This window comes from Aythya ferina (genome assembly GCF_964211825.1).
Source record: "Aythya ferina genome assembly, chromosome: 1".
Taxonomy (NCBI): Eukaryota; Metazoa; Chordata; class Aves; order Anseriformes; family Anatidae; genus Aythya; species Aythya ferina.
The window spans coordinates 177,357,428-177,374,218 of record NC_140296.1 but is presented as its reverse complement, the minus strand read 5'-3'; the positions used below and the strand labels follow the sequence as shown (position 1 = coordinate 177,374,218).

Here is a 16,791-nt window from a genome sequence, read left to right as displayed (position 1 = left end):
ATTAATGCTTTTGAGTTTGGATTTAAACAATCCAAAGCTGAATGCTTTAAGGTAAGCATCCAGCAGTACAGGTGCTTGCACACCTTTACGTCATCATGTAAGCATTCTGCCCTGTGTTTTAGACATTCTTTTATACCAATTTAATGATATGAAGCTTATAACACAGTTAACCTCTCTGTAAATATGACACTTGTAGATTTCCCTGTATACTGAACACAACCACATAAAAATGATAACAGCTGTCTATAACCTGGAGTTTGTACCACAAGATGCAAACTGGGTTAACTTGTATAAACTTAATCAATGCTCCCCACTGTGTAAACCCATTAAAGTTAAACACAAATAGACATTTATGTATGAATCCTGGCTGTGAACTATATAGCTGCTTTAAAGTACTTCTTTTTGCATTTTTCTGAAACTTTTCTAAAATGTATAAAATTTTTGTATTTATGAAGCACTGTTCTAAAGCTGCTAGATCAATTATCAGCCCTGACTTTATTTTGTGTATTCATTATCATTTGATATATATACTCATTACGTTTTCATAAATTCCATCTTCAGCCTGTTGTTTTCCTGATCCTGACTGTTTTATTCCCCCAGCTTTGAAGGTTATATTTGAATTCTGCTTCCTCAGAAGGAGATTTTCAAGTATTTTCATAACATATTCCCTGATCAGAGAGTAACTCCTGTTGAAATTTATTTAGCCAGTCAGATTCTTATAGCTGTATGAAAATTGACAAAGCTACTCTACAGAAATTGCAGCTGCAACCATCTAAAATGTGAAGGATGAACAAAATATGAATATTTAATTTATTTTGCCAATGAACAAGAATACAGAGGTGAACCAAAACATTCACAGCAGTCACTATAGCATTAGACAACAACTAGGTAACCAGCTGAGGAATAATGAGTTAAAGTCAGCAGTGTGTAGAGATACAGAGACACTGATAATTGAAGAATAATTTAGACTCAGTATGAAAATTTACCACTCAGTAAAAATCTAAAAAGTGTGCAGAGTCCATCAGTGGATTCCAGAAAAATTCGTTAATTTTGCTAATTTTCAACTATGTGTAGAATCTATTACACATCACATTTTCCACAACACCTTTGTTTAGCATGGGCTATTTAAAGTGCAACATTTAATGGGAATACCAGGAAAAACAATCCATAGTTCCTAATAAAACATAGAAGTATTTGTTAGTCTATATGGAGAGAGACGTGACAAACTATCAAGAGTTTTCTTTCAAACATAATGTCTAAAAGTCAGGTCATCTGACTATACAGAGGATTAATAATAATTTAGGGAAAAAAACAGATTATTCTTGGAGTCTTTGACTTTTCACTTATTTCAGGAGTTACCTGAACCAATACAAACCAGAGTTGAAATTAGTGACAATGGTTGTTGTTGGTGGTGGTTTTTGGCCTCAAAAGTACCAGAAAACAGCTGCTGTGAAATCATTTAGGGACTTTCCTTTACCTTGTTGTGTTAATTTGTTTTGGGATCTGACAATATATCTCATATACCTCTGATAATAAGGCTATATGAGTTTTTAAGAGGGTATTAACTACACCTCATGTGACTTTATTTATTTATTTATTTATTTATTTTCAGAGACTGTGGCTAATGGAATTACTTGCTTTTACTCAGGGAGTGAAACACTGGCCTATTCTGCCAATAAAACAGAGGCCAAAGGGAGATGGAGACTAAGCAGGTTTAGAGCCTTTTCTGTGCTGTCTCGTTAGTGGTTCTCACCTATGTTTTTTTTGCAGTAGGAAATAGTTAGAAACTGTAACTAAAACAGAAAAATAATAGCTACAGAATATTAGTTTTTGTAGTCTCTATAAGCAGTGTAATAATACTGTAAAAATACAGCTTGCCTATAATTGCCTTGCTGCCTAAGATTGCCTCATTTCTGGCCCAAATTTCATCTGGAGTTTTGAACGTTTGTTTTGAAACAACACAGCTTTTTCATACTGGTTTAAGAAATAGTTTCACCTGAAATTTGACGGAAGATATAGCTGAAGATTCCACATTGACAGGATTCTCTACAACTTTTAAAGAAAATCTGAGAAGTCTCCAGTTATTAAAAATATAATAATAATATCAATGATACTTCAGAAGACCCACTGGCATGCTGAATTTTTAATACTCTCATAATCAAGAAGCGAATATTCTAAGTAAGTACCTAATGAGTTTGTATTATGTCACCACATATGGACCTACAGCTATAAGACTTCACTGAACATGCTAAAAATGTGCCATCGAGTATTACATTAGCTGAAATTTTATTCAGCATCTTTATTTTCAGGAAAAAAAAAATCCAGTATTTTATTGTGGATCTAAAAGACATTTCTGAGAATAGTTACTTCAAGTAAGAGAACAGAAAATCATAATTCTTTGGGGGGAAATTTTTAGAAACTGATAAAGTGAGTCTTGTGGATGAGAACTTTTACAAATCTTCAGCTGTAGATTTTTTTCTCCATACTGTGAAGATAGGGAAAAAAGGAAGCTTCTTCTAAGTTACAACAAATATGTCAGTTTTTAAAAATTGTCAAGGGTCAGACCAGGGTAATATTTGAATAACACTACTTGAAAGAACATATAGATGTTTCTGGGAAGTGCTCTTTATAGGTGACTTTCTTTTTTCTGACGTATGATTAAATCAGCCCACTTGTTCTCTGGGGTTCCATGCCATGCCTTGGATGCAATCATACGGTAAGGGTAACATTCTTCTCACCTGCTTTAACATCTACAGTACTGAGATGTTACAGCATCAGGCTCATTAAATCTCCAGAGGCTCCCTTAATAGACAAGAGGGAAAAATAGATACTTTTAGCATGAGGTTCATCTTGTGTATATCAGATACATTACAATGAACTTAATCCCTGTTTTGCATTATTACTTTTACAAGATATATTGATTCTAAGCTCTAATGAAACTTTTGATAAGATCAGTAATACTGATTTTCAGTGTCATTGTTAAGTTCTCAAATGCAACTTCATGTGATAGAGGTACTCTTCATTCATTTATAATGTTCAGTGATGCCATTTAATAGCTTCTACTAGTTTTTATGGTCATTTCCAACCAAATTCATTAAAACAAACATTTCTATTTGCATATTTATTTAATCAGCTATTTGTAAATGAAAACTTAGACATAATCATTACAGAACATTTGCTGTTCCAGTTTGTTTGCTCTTCTGCTATTTCTTCAGCTTGTGGGTCAGCAAGATAAACTATCAACTACTTAAGAGTACCTGAGGCCTCTCATTGGAGAGCAGCCCAAGGTCAGAATCTTCTAAACTGAGGAACACCTGGTTTTGCCTTTGCTACAGTTTTCTGAAAGTAAAGTTAATTTTTTACCCTCTCTTCTCTTAGAAGTCCTATGTTTGCTTCAACAATACCTACCACATCTCTCTGTATGCAATTTTAATTATTATTATTTTTTTAAGGGGGATAATATCTGGGAGTTTTAAGCTTTTTTTTTTTTTCTTTTTTTTGTTGCCTTTTTTTTTTTCCTGAGAAGTTCAGAAAAATCCAGTTCTTACTATAACCTAGATAATGTCTCAATCCAAAGCATTTTGGACAACTATTTGAAACTCTACAAACTGTTACAAGAAAAATTGCAAACCTAAATGTATTTATTATTATAGAGCCTGAGATGTGGATCATTAAATGATTTTTAATTAAATATTATTTTATAAATTGCAATATATATCTTCAGCTATTTTACATAAATTTATAAAACTTACTGGTTTAGTTCTGTTTTATTCTAGACTGATATGTAGTTTGGCACTTGCTTTCTTTTGCAGAATTACTTGATTTACATCGAAACTTGATCTTGGAAAAACAAGGAAATAATAGGTAAGAAAACATCTAAAATATTAATTTCACATAGTCAGATAAATACTCCCTCTCTACAGTTCTTTATTCAAGTGTTTTCATAAAATGCTTAAACATTTTAATATTTTATAAATAGAAATAGATAAATTCAGAGGTACAGAAAGACGGATTCTCTAGAAACAAACAATAAAAGAAAGAAAAAAGAAAAAAGAAAAGAAAAAAAAAAAAGAAAAGGCAGAAGCTGGCTGAGGGAACTGGGTTTATTTACTCGGGAGTAAAGGAGGCTGAGAGGAGACCTCAGCCTCAGATATCCATCTCTTTTCTCATGCAACTAATGATAGGATGTCAGGAAAAGGCCTCAAGTTGCACCAGGGGAGGTTTAAATTGTATATCAGAAACATCTTCATAGAAAGGGTGGTTAGGCACTGGAATGGGCCTTCCAAAGGAGTGGTGGAGTGGTGGAGGTATTTCTTAAATACCTGGTGGTATTTAATAAATGCATGAATGTGACACTTAGGGACATGGTTTAGTTGTAGACTTGGTAGTGCTAGGTTAATGGTTGGACTATATATACTTGAAGGTCTTTTCCAACTGAAATGATTCTATGATTCTATGACTAAACTTCAGGTAGGAAGTATTTTCTCTGTGCTGTACTGGACACTGTTATTGACTTAAATCAGTGATATCAGAATGAATGTAAAAGAAGGATCTAAAACTAAAAAAAAAAAAAAAAAAAAGGCTGTTCACTTTGCACTTCAGTTTTGAGGTTATAAATTCACATACTGATTGTGGATTCCTCTCAGGCAGGTATGGCTGTTTAGGTAAATGTCATCATCAAAGCCTAAATCCTCAGTCCTTATGTTCCTTTTTTGAAACAGGTATGATCAGCTTAAAGGTAAGGCAGGCATAAGAGATTCCTTATTTCTGCATAACAAAGAACTGTTTTATCTTCCTGGCTAGACAGTGTGTGGAGAGGCAAAATTAAACACAATTAAAATAGCATTAAAAAAAAAATTTGTAGACACACAGAAGAGTCAATGAAGTATTATCTCTGTCGCTTCTCCAAGACTCTAAAAAAATCTTGTATACGAATACTATGTAATAGGGACCTCTAAGCAGACTTGAGAGCAACTGCTGTCTGAACAGATGGAGCTCTACATACATCTCCTGGCAAACTGAATGAATTTCTTGATGAAGTAGTCCTTACATAAGGCACATGAAATGGTAGTCTCATCTGGAATAATGGCTAACCAGTGCTGTTTGTGGACCATGGCTCTGTGAGAGGCTTATGACTCACCTAGTCTGAGTCCACGCTCTGTATCTAGTTCTTACAACTCTTCCTTGCACAGAAAAATTATGCACACAGTGTACCCCTTCTCTGAACTGTGTGAACCTTCTGGATATGCATATGGATGTATCTGTATGACTGTGAATCAGCATCTGCAGAACTCTCAGATTTCTCTTGTTCTCTCTGTCCCATACGTTCTCTGACCTAATGTGTTCCTAGGAAGACTTTTGTATACACTTTCTTGCCAGCAGCCTGGAAGTTTATATATTAGGGATTGGAGAAAGGACAGAAAATGTCTGTCCAGTAGAGTTCATTTTTATGCAAGCTTTCACCGGTTGTGGCTTTCCTGAAAAAGGAGTTGATCTAGCTGTCTGAAATTAGTGGTGAAATGGTGAAGTCACTGGCACCATTACTTGTACACATGGGCCGTGTTCGGTTTTCAGTTACAAAATTAAAATACTACATCCAGAGGTATGTCTCAGAGTAAATAACATTATATTAGCCAAAATACATAGTACTTTCTTTTCTCAAAAGACTTTGCACTCAGGATTAGATCAACAAGCTAAGCAGAAGGAAAATATAACCCAGATAGCAGGTAGTTGTGTTCCTCCTCCTCTAGAAAACCTCAGGTAAATCTTGGTTTGGGAATCTAACAGTACTAATCCTAGTACTTCTCACTTTGGTAGAACTGACCAAGAAAAAAGGGAACGCTGGAGCCATTATAAGGATTCCGTTTTCTGTATACATCAAAAGTATTGTAATTATAATATTTTCTTCATTGTGATTTCTGTGAATTTAGTGTTCCTAGAAACACTTCCCTGTCTGTGCTTATAGAGTCATTCTGATGTAAACTAGGACAATGTTGTTAGTAGAAAAAACTAACTGTCAGGGTCAGAACCACTCTCAAGGATTATAGCACTGGACAACAAGTAAAAATAGCAGGCCATGCCAGGTGCTGTAGGAAAATGCCTCCTATTCCTGCTGTTTCTTTTGCATGGATGTAAGAGTGAGTCTTTGGGAACAAGTGAGATAGGCCACAATGAATCTGTCAAATGTTGACATGTAAATGTCAAAAGGTATATACAGTTGAACATCCTGCTTTTATTTCAGTTTTTTAGCTCTTTAATTGGAACACTCTGGATCATTCTTCATATTGGATGTTCCCTTCTTCTCATTTTGGAAATAGGCTTTGTTATAAAGGAATGCCAAGGGATATTTCATGAATCCTGCTTCTGAAAATGTTTGAAGGACATCCTCCTTACACTACAATTTGTTTAATAAGAAACATTTGATATACTTCACATTTTGCATGCAGTTCTCCTGGCACACAAGTCTATTACTCCAGAGCTAGGGGGAAAAAAAAATGCTGTTACTTTCTTTAGCATTTGGTATAAAAATCTGCCACTTCTTCCCAAGATATATTCTAAGTCAAATTCAGTCAGTTGTCTTTACCAGTTTCAGATCACAACATAATTCAATTTAGCAATATGTTGCTTTTCTTGACATCATAGTAGAGTAGTTCAGTTGGAAGGGATCATCAAAGATCATCTAGTTCAACTGCCTGACCACTTCATGGCTAAACAGAAGTTAAGCATATTACTGGGGGCATTCTCCCATGCCTTTTTTGTAGGTGGGTATAACATTGGCTAGTTTCCAGTCAGCAGGAACCTCTGCAGATTCCTATTACCTTTGGTAAACTGTTGAAAGAGGTCCAGCTACAACAGTTGTTAATTCCTTCAGTATTCTGATGTGAATCCCATCTTCTCCCCTCCTCCCCCCACACCCCAAACCCTCGAACCTAAGAATGTTGAGCTGATATAGTCATTCCCTTGCAATTTCATGTTTGAGTTCCATTGCTAATATTTAAATACTCAGCTCTGATAAACATCCTCACCCCATTTTTCTCTCCTTTACCCTAGTTGATTTGATTAACCTTGATTTATCTGAGGAAGATGATGACAACACAGAGAGATGCCACAAAAATGCCTAAGCTACAAAATTTACATGGACTTCTACAGACAAAACAGCTGAGATCCTTTTAACAGTGGTCTCGTCTCAAAGAGCCAGATGCCAAAAGGCTTACATCTCCTGTGTTTGACAGTCCTGATGACAGTGTTCCTACCCCTCCGCTCCCCTCTTTAAAACACATAAATTCCTCTTGTGCATTTAGATTGGGTGTATTTCTCATATTTCTCTCTACAAAATAAAAAAAAAAAAAAAAACAAAAAACAAAAAAAAACACCCTCTTACCCCCCATATTACATTGATTCTTATGGGAAAAAAATTGCTTTGCTGCTGTTGAATTACTAACTGTCACACTTTTCATGAATGTGATGGATTGCTGAGTATGGCTGTACTAAGAATTACTGTGTTTTCATACACTGAAAGAGGTAAAGAAACCATATTGACCAATGGATCTGTAAGAGCATGAACAGATACTTTTGTTATTATTGTTATTGTTATTTTACATCTCTCTAGGTGCATTTTGTACTGTGATACTTTTATGGATGGATATTTGAAATCTCCAGCCTCCATAAAGTGTACAGTCTAGTTCTATTCAACTACTTTCCACTGCAGCAATCCAGCTGTAGCCTGTTCATTTTCATTGCTGGTGCTGCTGTGGCACCAGAATGACTAAGGATTTGCTTTTCCTTTAGCTAGCTTTCATCATACATAAATGTATTAGAAACAGAATAAAATCCTCTGCCATGAAACACAGAAAGAACTTCTTCTGTACTGACATAATAATAAAAAACAACTATACAGAAAGAGTATAATTCATGATGAATGATTATTGATTGAATATTTTGTATGTGAAATGTGTCAGGTGCTGAGAAATTAAGCCAAACATTGATCTCCTAAAACACTATTTTATTTTTTATGTAGAAATCTGAAAAATAATGTCAGGTATTTGTTTTTTAATGTATTTTTGGTGGAAAAAAAAATCAGTTACAATGATGTTTGCGGTATACCTACACAAACAAATTACAAGCTAGTCTTTTAAACTGAACAGGAGGAAACTATCTTCATTCTGGTAACAGATCAAGGTTATTTTCCAGTCTCTGTCCTTCATATTTTTCTTTTTCAACAATAAGTTGAAAATAAGTAAATAGGTAACAATAAGCCAGAAAAAAAAAAAAAAAGATAGAAAGGGGGAAAAAAAAATGACTCTTCAAATTTTTGCATTTTCATCACCCCTATTTCACATCAGTGTCCTATAGCATATTTATCATCATACAGTCAGCCTATTACTTTTGTTTACCAGAATCTCATACAATCTATGCAGGATCCTACTATATTATAAGCTGATTGTAATGAAGGAGTAATAGCATCAAGGGTGCTAAAGTTGGGTTGGTATCTCATATGGAATACTCAGAGGAGACTTGTCTTGTTGCTATCTATTTAATATATATAAACATATATATTGTGTCTAGGCATCACTAAAGTCTGTGTACCACCCATGTAAGTCATTTTGCTTTTCAGAAGATTCTTGGCATACTAAATTATTAGTACACCAAATAAAAGTCATTTTGGCCCATAGGAACAACAAGTGCCACTTGCAAAGGCATACATAATTATCTACCAACTCTGTTTTTAAATACAGCTATATAACAAGATCTTTCACATGTCTTTAGTTATGTTTCATATCTTACCGCAATTTCCTTTTGTCTTGACAGGCAAGAATAAAATGTACAGGTTGGGGAAGAAACAAATATAGACTCAATAATATTAATCAAAGAGAAAATTGACAAATGCTAGTTTTTCATTAATTTGAAAAACATTTATGAGGCTAGCAGATTGGCTGTGAACATACTTTGAATTCATAAGCTTTTTCTGAATGTTCTGTATGTGTTGTACAGAGATGACAGATTGTTTACATTGGCTGTTCAGTTCAAACGATCTTACAGTATTTCTGTTCCTTTACTGCCTGACAAATTTATTAGCAGGAGAACAGTAAGTGAAAAAATAGCAAATAATATACTAATGAAATTTCTGGTTTCACAAAATAACTACTGAAAGCATAAAGAGCCCTAGGTATTTAGTCACACAGTATGTACAATACGTAGCCCTTTTTATTTAAAAAAGAACAGATCTCAAACACTATCCTCTCCTCATTGAATCACCTTGTCATTTAAAGAGATTTTGTGATTCAGCAAAACATAGAGGGTAATGCCCTACACAGAAAATCCAGATGTGTATTGCCATTGTCAATGTGTTTACATATATTCTAACCTATTTCTGCATTAACAGTGCTACCTTCTTGAATGTTCTGGTTCTTCAAAGTACACTTTGGAAAAATATTTTCCCTGACAACATTATTCTATTGTGTAAAACAAATAGGTGCAAACATTAATTTAGCTTGGAAGGTATTTTTTTCCCTCAGAATTGGTTGAAAAAGCTGCACTGAGAGAGAGCAACAGCATTCTTGGAACAAAGTGGGTGTTTTAGGCACTTTAATACTAAGCACGTCATTTATCCTCAATTCTCCTCTTCTATAGCATGCTGTCAATCGCTGAAAATAAAGGCAAGCATAGTTACTGAACCTCTACATGAATCCTGAAAAGCTGGTAGTGCTGCAAATGAATTAGAAAATCACTCAAAAGAAAGGATAACAGAAGCAAATCACACGCAAAAGTTTTCACACAGTTAAGAGAAAGGTGGAAAGTACAAAATATCAGAGGTTCTGCACAAGGGAGTGATTTAATCAATGTCAGTGTAACCAAACATCTACATTGCCAGCTGGCATATGTACAAGGAAATGTCCGCGTGGCAATTCTCTTTTTCTTTGTTTATTCTTACTTTGGAAACACATGCTGTGCCCTTTGCATTTTCTACATCTGAATGACAGTTAAAAATAGGAGTAGACATGTTGGGACTTTGTCCTTAAAGCTTTCTGTAAGGAAGCCTAGGTAAAGGGTATATCAGAGTCTGCACAGTTTTCCTAATTGGCAAACCTGCTCCTGCAGATCAATTTGCATGAGAACTTGCATAATGGTACCTTTTTTCCTTGAAGAATTCTTCTGGCAATACAGATACCCTGAATGTCTTATAGGAAATTTTAGGACTCAATGAAATTGCATGAAGCTACAAAGAAAAAGCCAGAGATATATCCCCAATGTAGATTCCACAGAATTATCAACTTATTTGCTCCGAGGAACAATTTTTATTAGAATCATTTCTTTCCTACTTGTACCAATCACTTTTCACTATATTCCACATGTCTAGATAAAAAATACTATAATTGCAAATCACAGCCTTTGGTGTGATCATAATTGTTGTTCTGTCTGCTCCAAGAAAGTAGGCAGGCTTTCTCTCCCACTACCCCTTGCCTACATCAACTAACACTTTCCTTCACTACTTTAGTACCCTGTTCCTGCAGGAAATACATGAATTCCTAATTTGTTGACTTGAGACTCTTCTGTTTGCTCAGTAACCCACTACAGCAAAATGGCCTAAGTTAAACAGAAGAGTGTTTTCATTCACACTGCAGCTCCACAACAACATTAACCAAGCTAAATTAAAACCCCTGTGGTGCCTTTTCCCTCTCTTACCCTATAGCCACATGGGTGTTCTCTGTACGTTGTGGTGGTACTCAAGCCTGTGTGACACTTTTTCTATATTTGTAATTTTTTCAAGCCAAACTGTGTCAGAATGAGCATAACTAGTGCTTGTAGCAGGGAGGCAGAGACTACATGGCAAGGTCCAGACTGGATGCAGGAGTCAAGTTTATTTAGGATGCCTCAGATTGCTATGGCTCAGCACTGACTCAGCTGATTTTAACTGAAAGAAGGAGGCACTCACCTCCAACAAGAGAAGCTCCTCCAGCATATCTGTAGCAAGCAGCTGCATGGCTGAACTGCTCACAAAGGCAGTAGTCTGTGAAACAAAGAATTTATGCTTTTGAAATGAGCAAATCCATCCAACACAAACCCCTAACAACATTTAAAGAGATTATTTATTTATTTATTTATTTATTTATTTATTTATTTGGGAGGCTTTTGTCCAAAATAAAAAGGAAAAAAAAAGGCAAGGAAGTGCAAAATAAAATAATAATAGCTTTTGCTTTACAATCACTGTAACTGATTGTATCTGTTGGCCAAAAATCTCTATACCAATAATCAAAAAAGAAGAATGTGGTTTGAATATGGGGAATTCTAACTGTTGTAAAGAATGGTAAAAAGTCTTGAACTTTCTCAAGAAAGCAGCCATCAGATTGATACTAATATTTAGTTTGTTTACAATGGGGTTTAATACTTGTATAAGGAGACTCTCATGTCACTCTTCTTGGAAAGCAGGGCTTCATGCTCCCAACTAAAGTAATAAATGCTCCATTTGAAGAGGATTATCTCCTCCCTCTCCTCTTCTGCTTTGCCAAAACAAAACAGGAGGTGGAGAGAAGGAGGGGGAGATAATCCCTTTAGCATGCAACACTTCACACCTGCCAGGTAAGTAATAAATGCTGCATTCCGGGGGGATTAGCACAGTAGTTCTTGTTTGTAGTGGAGCAAAATATATTCAGACATCAGACCAAGCCCTTGGGACTAAAGTCCAGCTGGGGTTCTATCATTTTCTTCCGTACCTGCTGCATTTGTTTGTTTTCTAAGTAAATCAAATACAACTCTAGAATGAAAATAACAAAAGCTGAATTTCTGGGTTTATTTGTATATGTGAGAAATGCTAAGCATGTTGATAGGAACCACTGATAATGGAATAACATTTTATGATTTAAAGATATGCATTCTACAAGAGCAAAGGAAGAGTCAGGCTCCATTCAATATAGGCTCCATTCAGCCTATATTTCAAACAATCAGTGGTCTTTGAACTGAAGATATCTTGAAGGAAGTTCATGCTAGTCAGTGGTTAGTGGATTCACAGTGCAACTCAGCAATCTGTGACATCCTCTGTGTTATAAATGAGGTCTCAACTCAATCTGAATTTTGTAATATTTATAAAACAAATATTTCTAAAAGGTATAAAAGGCAAGTAAACAGCGCTGGGTGTGCGGGGAGTCTACGCTCCACCAACATGCACACACAAACATCAAACATTCTAAATATATAGAACATCGCTTTTACATACTAAACGCAAGTATGCCTATACATACGTACAATCAGGAAAGGTAACAAACAATCCTTTAAGTTCCATGACTTAACAGTCTCCATTTACCATTCCTTTTCTTGATTACAAGCAAGTCTCCATTTTCCATTCCGTTTGAACAATATATCTCGCTTTAAGTTGTCAAGCAACTCAGTCTTCAGGCCTTATGTATCCCGTTCTTCCCGGATCAAAGTAAAAGCATATCCTTTTCAAGGCCAATGAGGCCTGGGTCAAGAGGCATGTCCAGGTCAGCAGGGGGCGGAACAGCAATAGCTTTCGATGGCTGTAGCAGCAGAGGGGCCGATGGCAGTGGCGTAGCAGTCGGATCAGTAAAGGAGCCCGCAGCTCCCTCACTATCTGGCAAGCCACACGTTTGTGATTGTGGCTCCACATGGCTCTTTAAGGCCTCAGAGACTGCTCGCTAGGTGCCGAGCAATCCCACTGCAACCTTGTCGTTTTCAGTTGCAGAGTCCCACCAAACCTCAGTTTGGTCCCATATTTCAGGCTCATAAACTGTCCGATTGTTAAGAAGGAGAATAAGCTGTAAGGTTACCAGGACAGTCTTTGTTTCTAAGGGTGTATGATTCCCCATAACGCGCAACTGCTTACCAGCGAGAGGCAGTTGTGTGCATGGGTCCGCTTCTCTCAGCTCGAGGTTCTCTCCAGCTCCAGTGCACCTGTTTCCAGTGACTTTCAGTACGAGCTTCTCTGAGCAGTTTGCTGAGTTTGGCCGAACCTATCTTCATGAGGCAATCAAAGTGCCTGTTCCCGTCCTGGTCTCCATTCTGCCAGCCTGTTCCTCTTCACTTCTTTTTCCTGCTTCTTTATTGATGTAACTTCATCATGTTGCCTCTTTTATCTTGAGGGCAGTTTCCCCTCTTATACCCTTCTCTCCACAGCAGTTCTTTTCAAAACAACTTTTCATTGGTCAAACAACTTTGAATGTAACAACAACAGCAAACACCCAGAAACTTCCATGCCTTAATGGCTGGAGAACAAGCAACCCATCTGGAGAACAAGAAACCGGAGACTGCATGGAGTATCCTGAATCACCCTACTTTGTTCCCTCTAAACTCTTTTATATTCCTGATGGCCTCGTCGTTAAGACTCTAATGTTACCTCAACCAAGGGGCTTTCAAACCCCGGTGGCCACATTCCCAAATCTCCCCCTTCTTTTTTAATATTAACCATTTTCTGGACACAAATTACTACGCCATATATAACACTATGTCAGCAATTGCCTCTTACTCTTGTATTTTTTGATATTGACTTTGTATTTTACTGCAGAAAATATAGTTTTTTAAATAGTATAAATAGTATTAAATAGTATTTTAAATAGTATAAAAGCTGATACTTTTTTTTTTTTTTTTTTTTTGTATTATATTTGAATCAATCTGTCCAGAATTTCTTTTGGGGAATTGCAGAAGTGGGTCTAATCTGAACCAAAGGGGTTAAAAAGGGTAGAAAGATCCTATCATTTTCAAGCAATGAGAGGATCGTGATCTCTTATTCTCTATTTTTCCTTTTTAGGACTTTCTATTATCTTGTTCCATGTAACTTGAGAATAACATTAGAGCTAGATTATATTAACTGTGCTTTTCTCCATATCTTTGTGTGCTGCTTGAACACAGATGAGATAGATACCAGACAGGAAACCCCAGAGTATATCAAATGGTACCAGATACCTATGTTATCTACCTGAATCATGCTCTACATAGTCTATATGTAATAGCTTTTGACTATAATGGAAGTTCAGACACCTAGTTTACATGTTGACATTTTTACTTACATGTCTTGATTTCAGATTGAATCCCCCCTTTTTTGTCCCTTGGTTTCTAATATGGGCAAATAAAGAAGCTATCCCTTCTGTTCAAGACAACTATGGCTAAAACATTTACCTTTCTTCTTCCTGGGGTGAATACAGTTTCCCTTTCCCTAGTCAAAGATGTAGTGGGACAGTCGAACATATCTCTAGGCTTGTTGGGGCTTTTTAGTCTCAGACACAGGACAGATGAAAATTTCCCCTTGCTAGAGAGGTCTCAGGTAGCCTCTGCATGACTCAATTCAGTACCAACCCACCTTAGGAGCTCTCAAATTTGCAGAAAATAGCCTTTACTCTTTGGAGACAGCTAAAACAGTTGTTTCTGTCCAGACATCGTAGTTTCATGCCTATGTTAAGTTCTCTGTTACAGTTCGGTAAACATAAAATCTTCATAGGTAAGTTATGTAAAAGGATTGTCATATCAGTTTGTAAAGCAGGAGGTGGGAACATGAATGACAACCTTCTTCATGAAACTCAGAGTAACATAGAAACATAGTAAGCTGAAGCCCAACTTCAAAATAATAATTTCTTTTTTATTTCATTTCATTCCACAGGATTGAAAAGTAGATGTACAACAAAGACAAAAGAGTTAATAGGAAAATATTTTGTTGTTGTCCTGAAATGCCCTTTTTATTATCTACAAAGAAAAGTTAAACTATTACCCAGCATGCCTTTTATTAGGAGAGCATTTCAGCAGGGAATATCACTACATAAAATACAATCATTAGCTTCACTGAATGTTAGATATAGAGTCACTAAATATAAGCCACAATAAACAGATAACAAAATTTATGATGTCATCATAGCTGGAAGAATATATAGAGGACGATATGTGCTTTCAAGTTTTTAACAGCCCTGCCATACTGACTGACTATCTCAGGATATCAATTCAAAATATTAAATTCCCTAAAAAAAATCTTAATGCTATCTGTCCTTCTCTGTTTTTTCCTCCCATCCCCCTCAAAAAAGCCCAAGGAACATCACAGAATCATAGAATCATTTAGCTTGGAAAAGACCACTAAGACCATCTAAGACCTCTAAGTCCACCCTTTAACCTAGCACTGCCAAGTCCACTACTAAACCATGTCCCTAAGAACCACATCTGAACATCTTTTGAAGGCCTCCAGGGATGGTGACTCAACCACTTAATAGGAGCTTTTCCTTAACAGGACAAGCAATGTCCTATTGCTTGTTGTTTGGGAGATGTGACTGACACCCGCCCCACTACAACCTCCTTTGGTGTAGTTGTAGAGAGCAATAAGGTCACTCCGAGCCTCCTTTTCTCTAGGCTAAACAATCTCAGTTTCCTCAGCTGCTCCTCAAAAGACTTGTTCTCTAGACCCTCCACCAGATTTGTTGCCCTTCTTTGGACATATTCCAGCACCTCAATGTCCTTCTTGTAGTGAGAAGCCCAAAACTCAACACAGTACTTAGGGTGCAGCCTCACCAGAGTGTCTCACCAAGCATGTGTGTACTTCATGATAATTTGTTGGTACTGCATTCTGTCCATACAGGATAAAAATAGAAACACAAAGAGACAAAGTCAGAAAATAGAAAAGGACCTTCAGGAGCTAGAGAAGAGTAGGAACACACAAAATTTGTATTTGATTTGCTTCTGTTAGTCTCATTTTGGATTTTTTTCTAAGTTCAGTGCTAGGGAACAGACATAGAACATGGGTTGCTGTTTGTAATAATCACAATAATCACTGTAAATAAAGGCAATGAAAGCTTGTCATTACACAATCAAATCTGTAAACTATTGTTTCTGAAAAGTTAGGATGAATGAAGGTACATCTAGGCAGTACAATAAAAATTGAAGATGAAGAAAGGCTTCTGCCAACTCCTTAGTTAAAATGGAGTTAGTGAAGAAGCAAGACCAGGCAGGGGGATTTGACTATGATAGCAATACAGGCAAATGGTTTAAGATAATATTGTAAGCTGAATGTTAGAAGATCCAGAAAAGTGTGATGCAGACTTAAGTAATGCCAGTAAATATAAGCTTAGACCACATAAGACAGATGAACATGGCACATCCAGATGGTTGAGCATCAGAATGTTAGGAAGTAGTAGTGTGGAGGAAGAAAAGATTGTTTAAGATAACAACTATTTTAAGTTTCTTTCAAAGAAGAAACACTAATGATAAAACTACAGTAAAGGCTTTCAAACCACATGACAACTTGAGGTTTCCCCAATCCAAAGTTTTTTAATTTGTCTGTTTCTCAAGAAAATTGATGGGATAGCTGTCCAGCGCACTGCCAGATGTGGTAAAAGTATAAATTCCAGTATGCATACTCATTAGGTATAAATTGAGTTGATACTTATTGAGAGACAAGAGAATAAAAGTCCATTCAAGATGTCATACAACAAGCTAGAAGGCATTTGAAAACCAGATCCACCAAGTCAGAGGATATGACAGAAAAGTTACCCTGAATTATATGGCTCAGCTAATTGATTGATTGATTTTTATTTTTTTTTTAATGGAGCTAAACAAGTCCCAATGGCAGAATCATCTGACACATATATGCAAGAGCATGTGGATGAAATTTAAAATGTGGTAAGCATCTAACAAACAAACTTCTGTTGCAGACAGTATAAATGACAATTTAAAAAAAAAAAAAAAAAAAATACATTTTAAGACCTAGATGATGAAAATAATGGGAACACATTACAAAGAGCAACACAATTTAGGATAATAAATATTCTCCCTTCTTTGCAGATCTTTTAATTATTTTTTTTTTTC

At 36.0% G+C, this 16,791-nt stretch overlaps 1 long non-coding RNA gene across 1 annotated transcript in view; it reads right to left on the bottom strand.

Moving 5' to 3' along the window:
- Positions 1 to 13,198, bottom strand: part of LOC311430261 — a 31,718-nt gene extending 18,520 nt beyond the window's left edge. The window contains exons 1-2 of the long non-coding RNA XR_014688646.1: positions 12,362 to 13,198; positions 10,934 to 11,008 (exon numbers count right to left, since the gene is read on the bottom strand). This is a non-coding gene — a long non-coding RNA (uncharacterized lncRNA). The remainder of the gene's footprint in view (positions 1 to 10,933; positions 11,009 to 12,361) is intronic.
- Between the last annotated feature and the right edge of the window lie 3,593 nt (positions 13,199 to 16,791).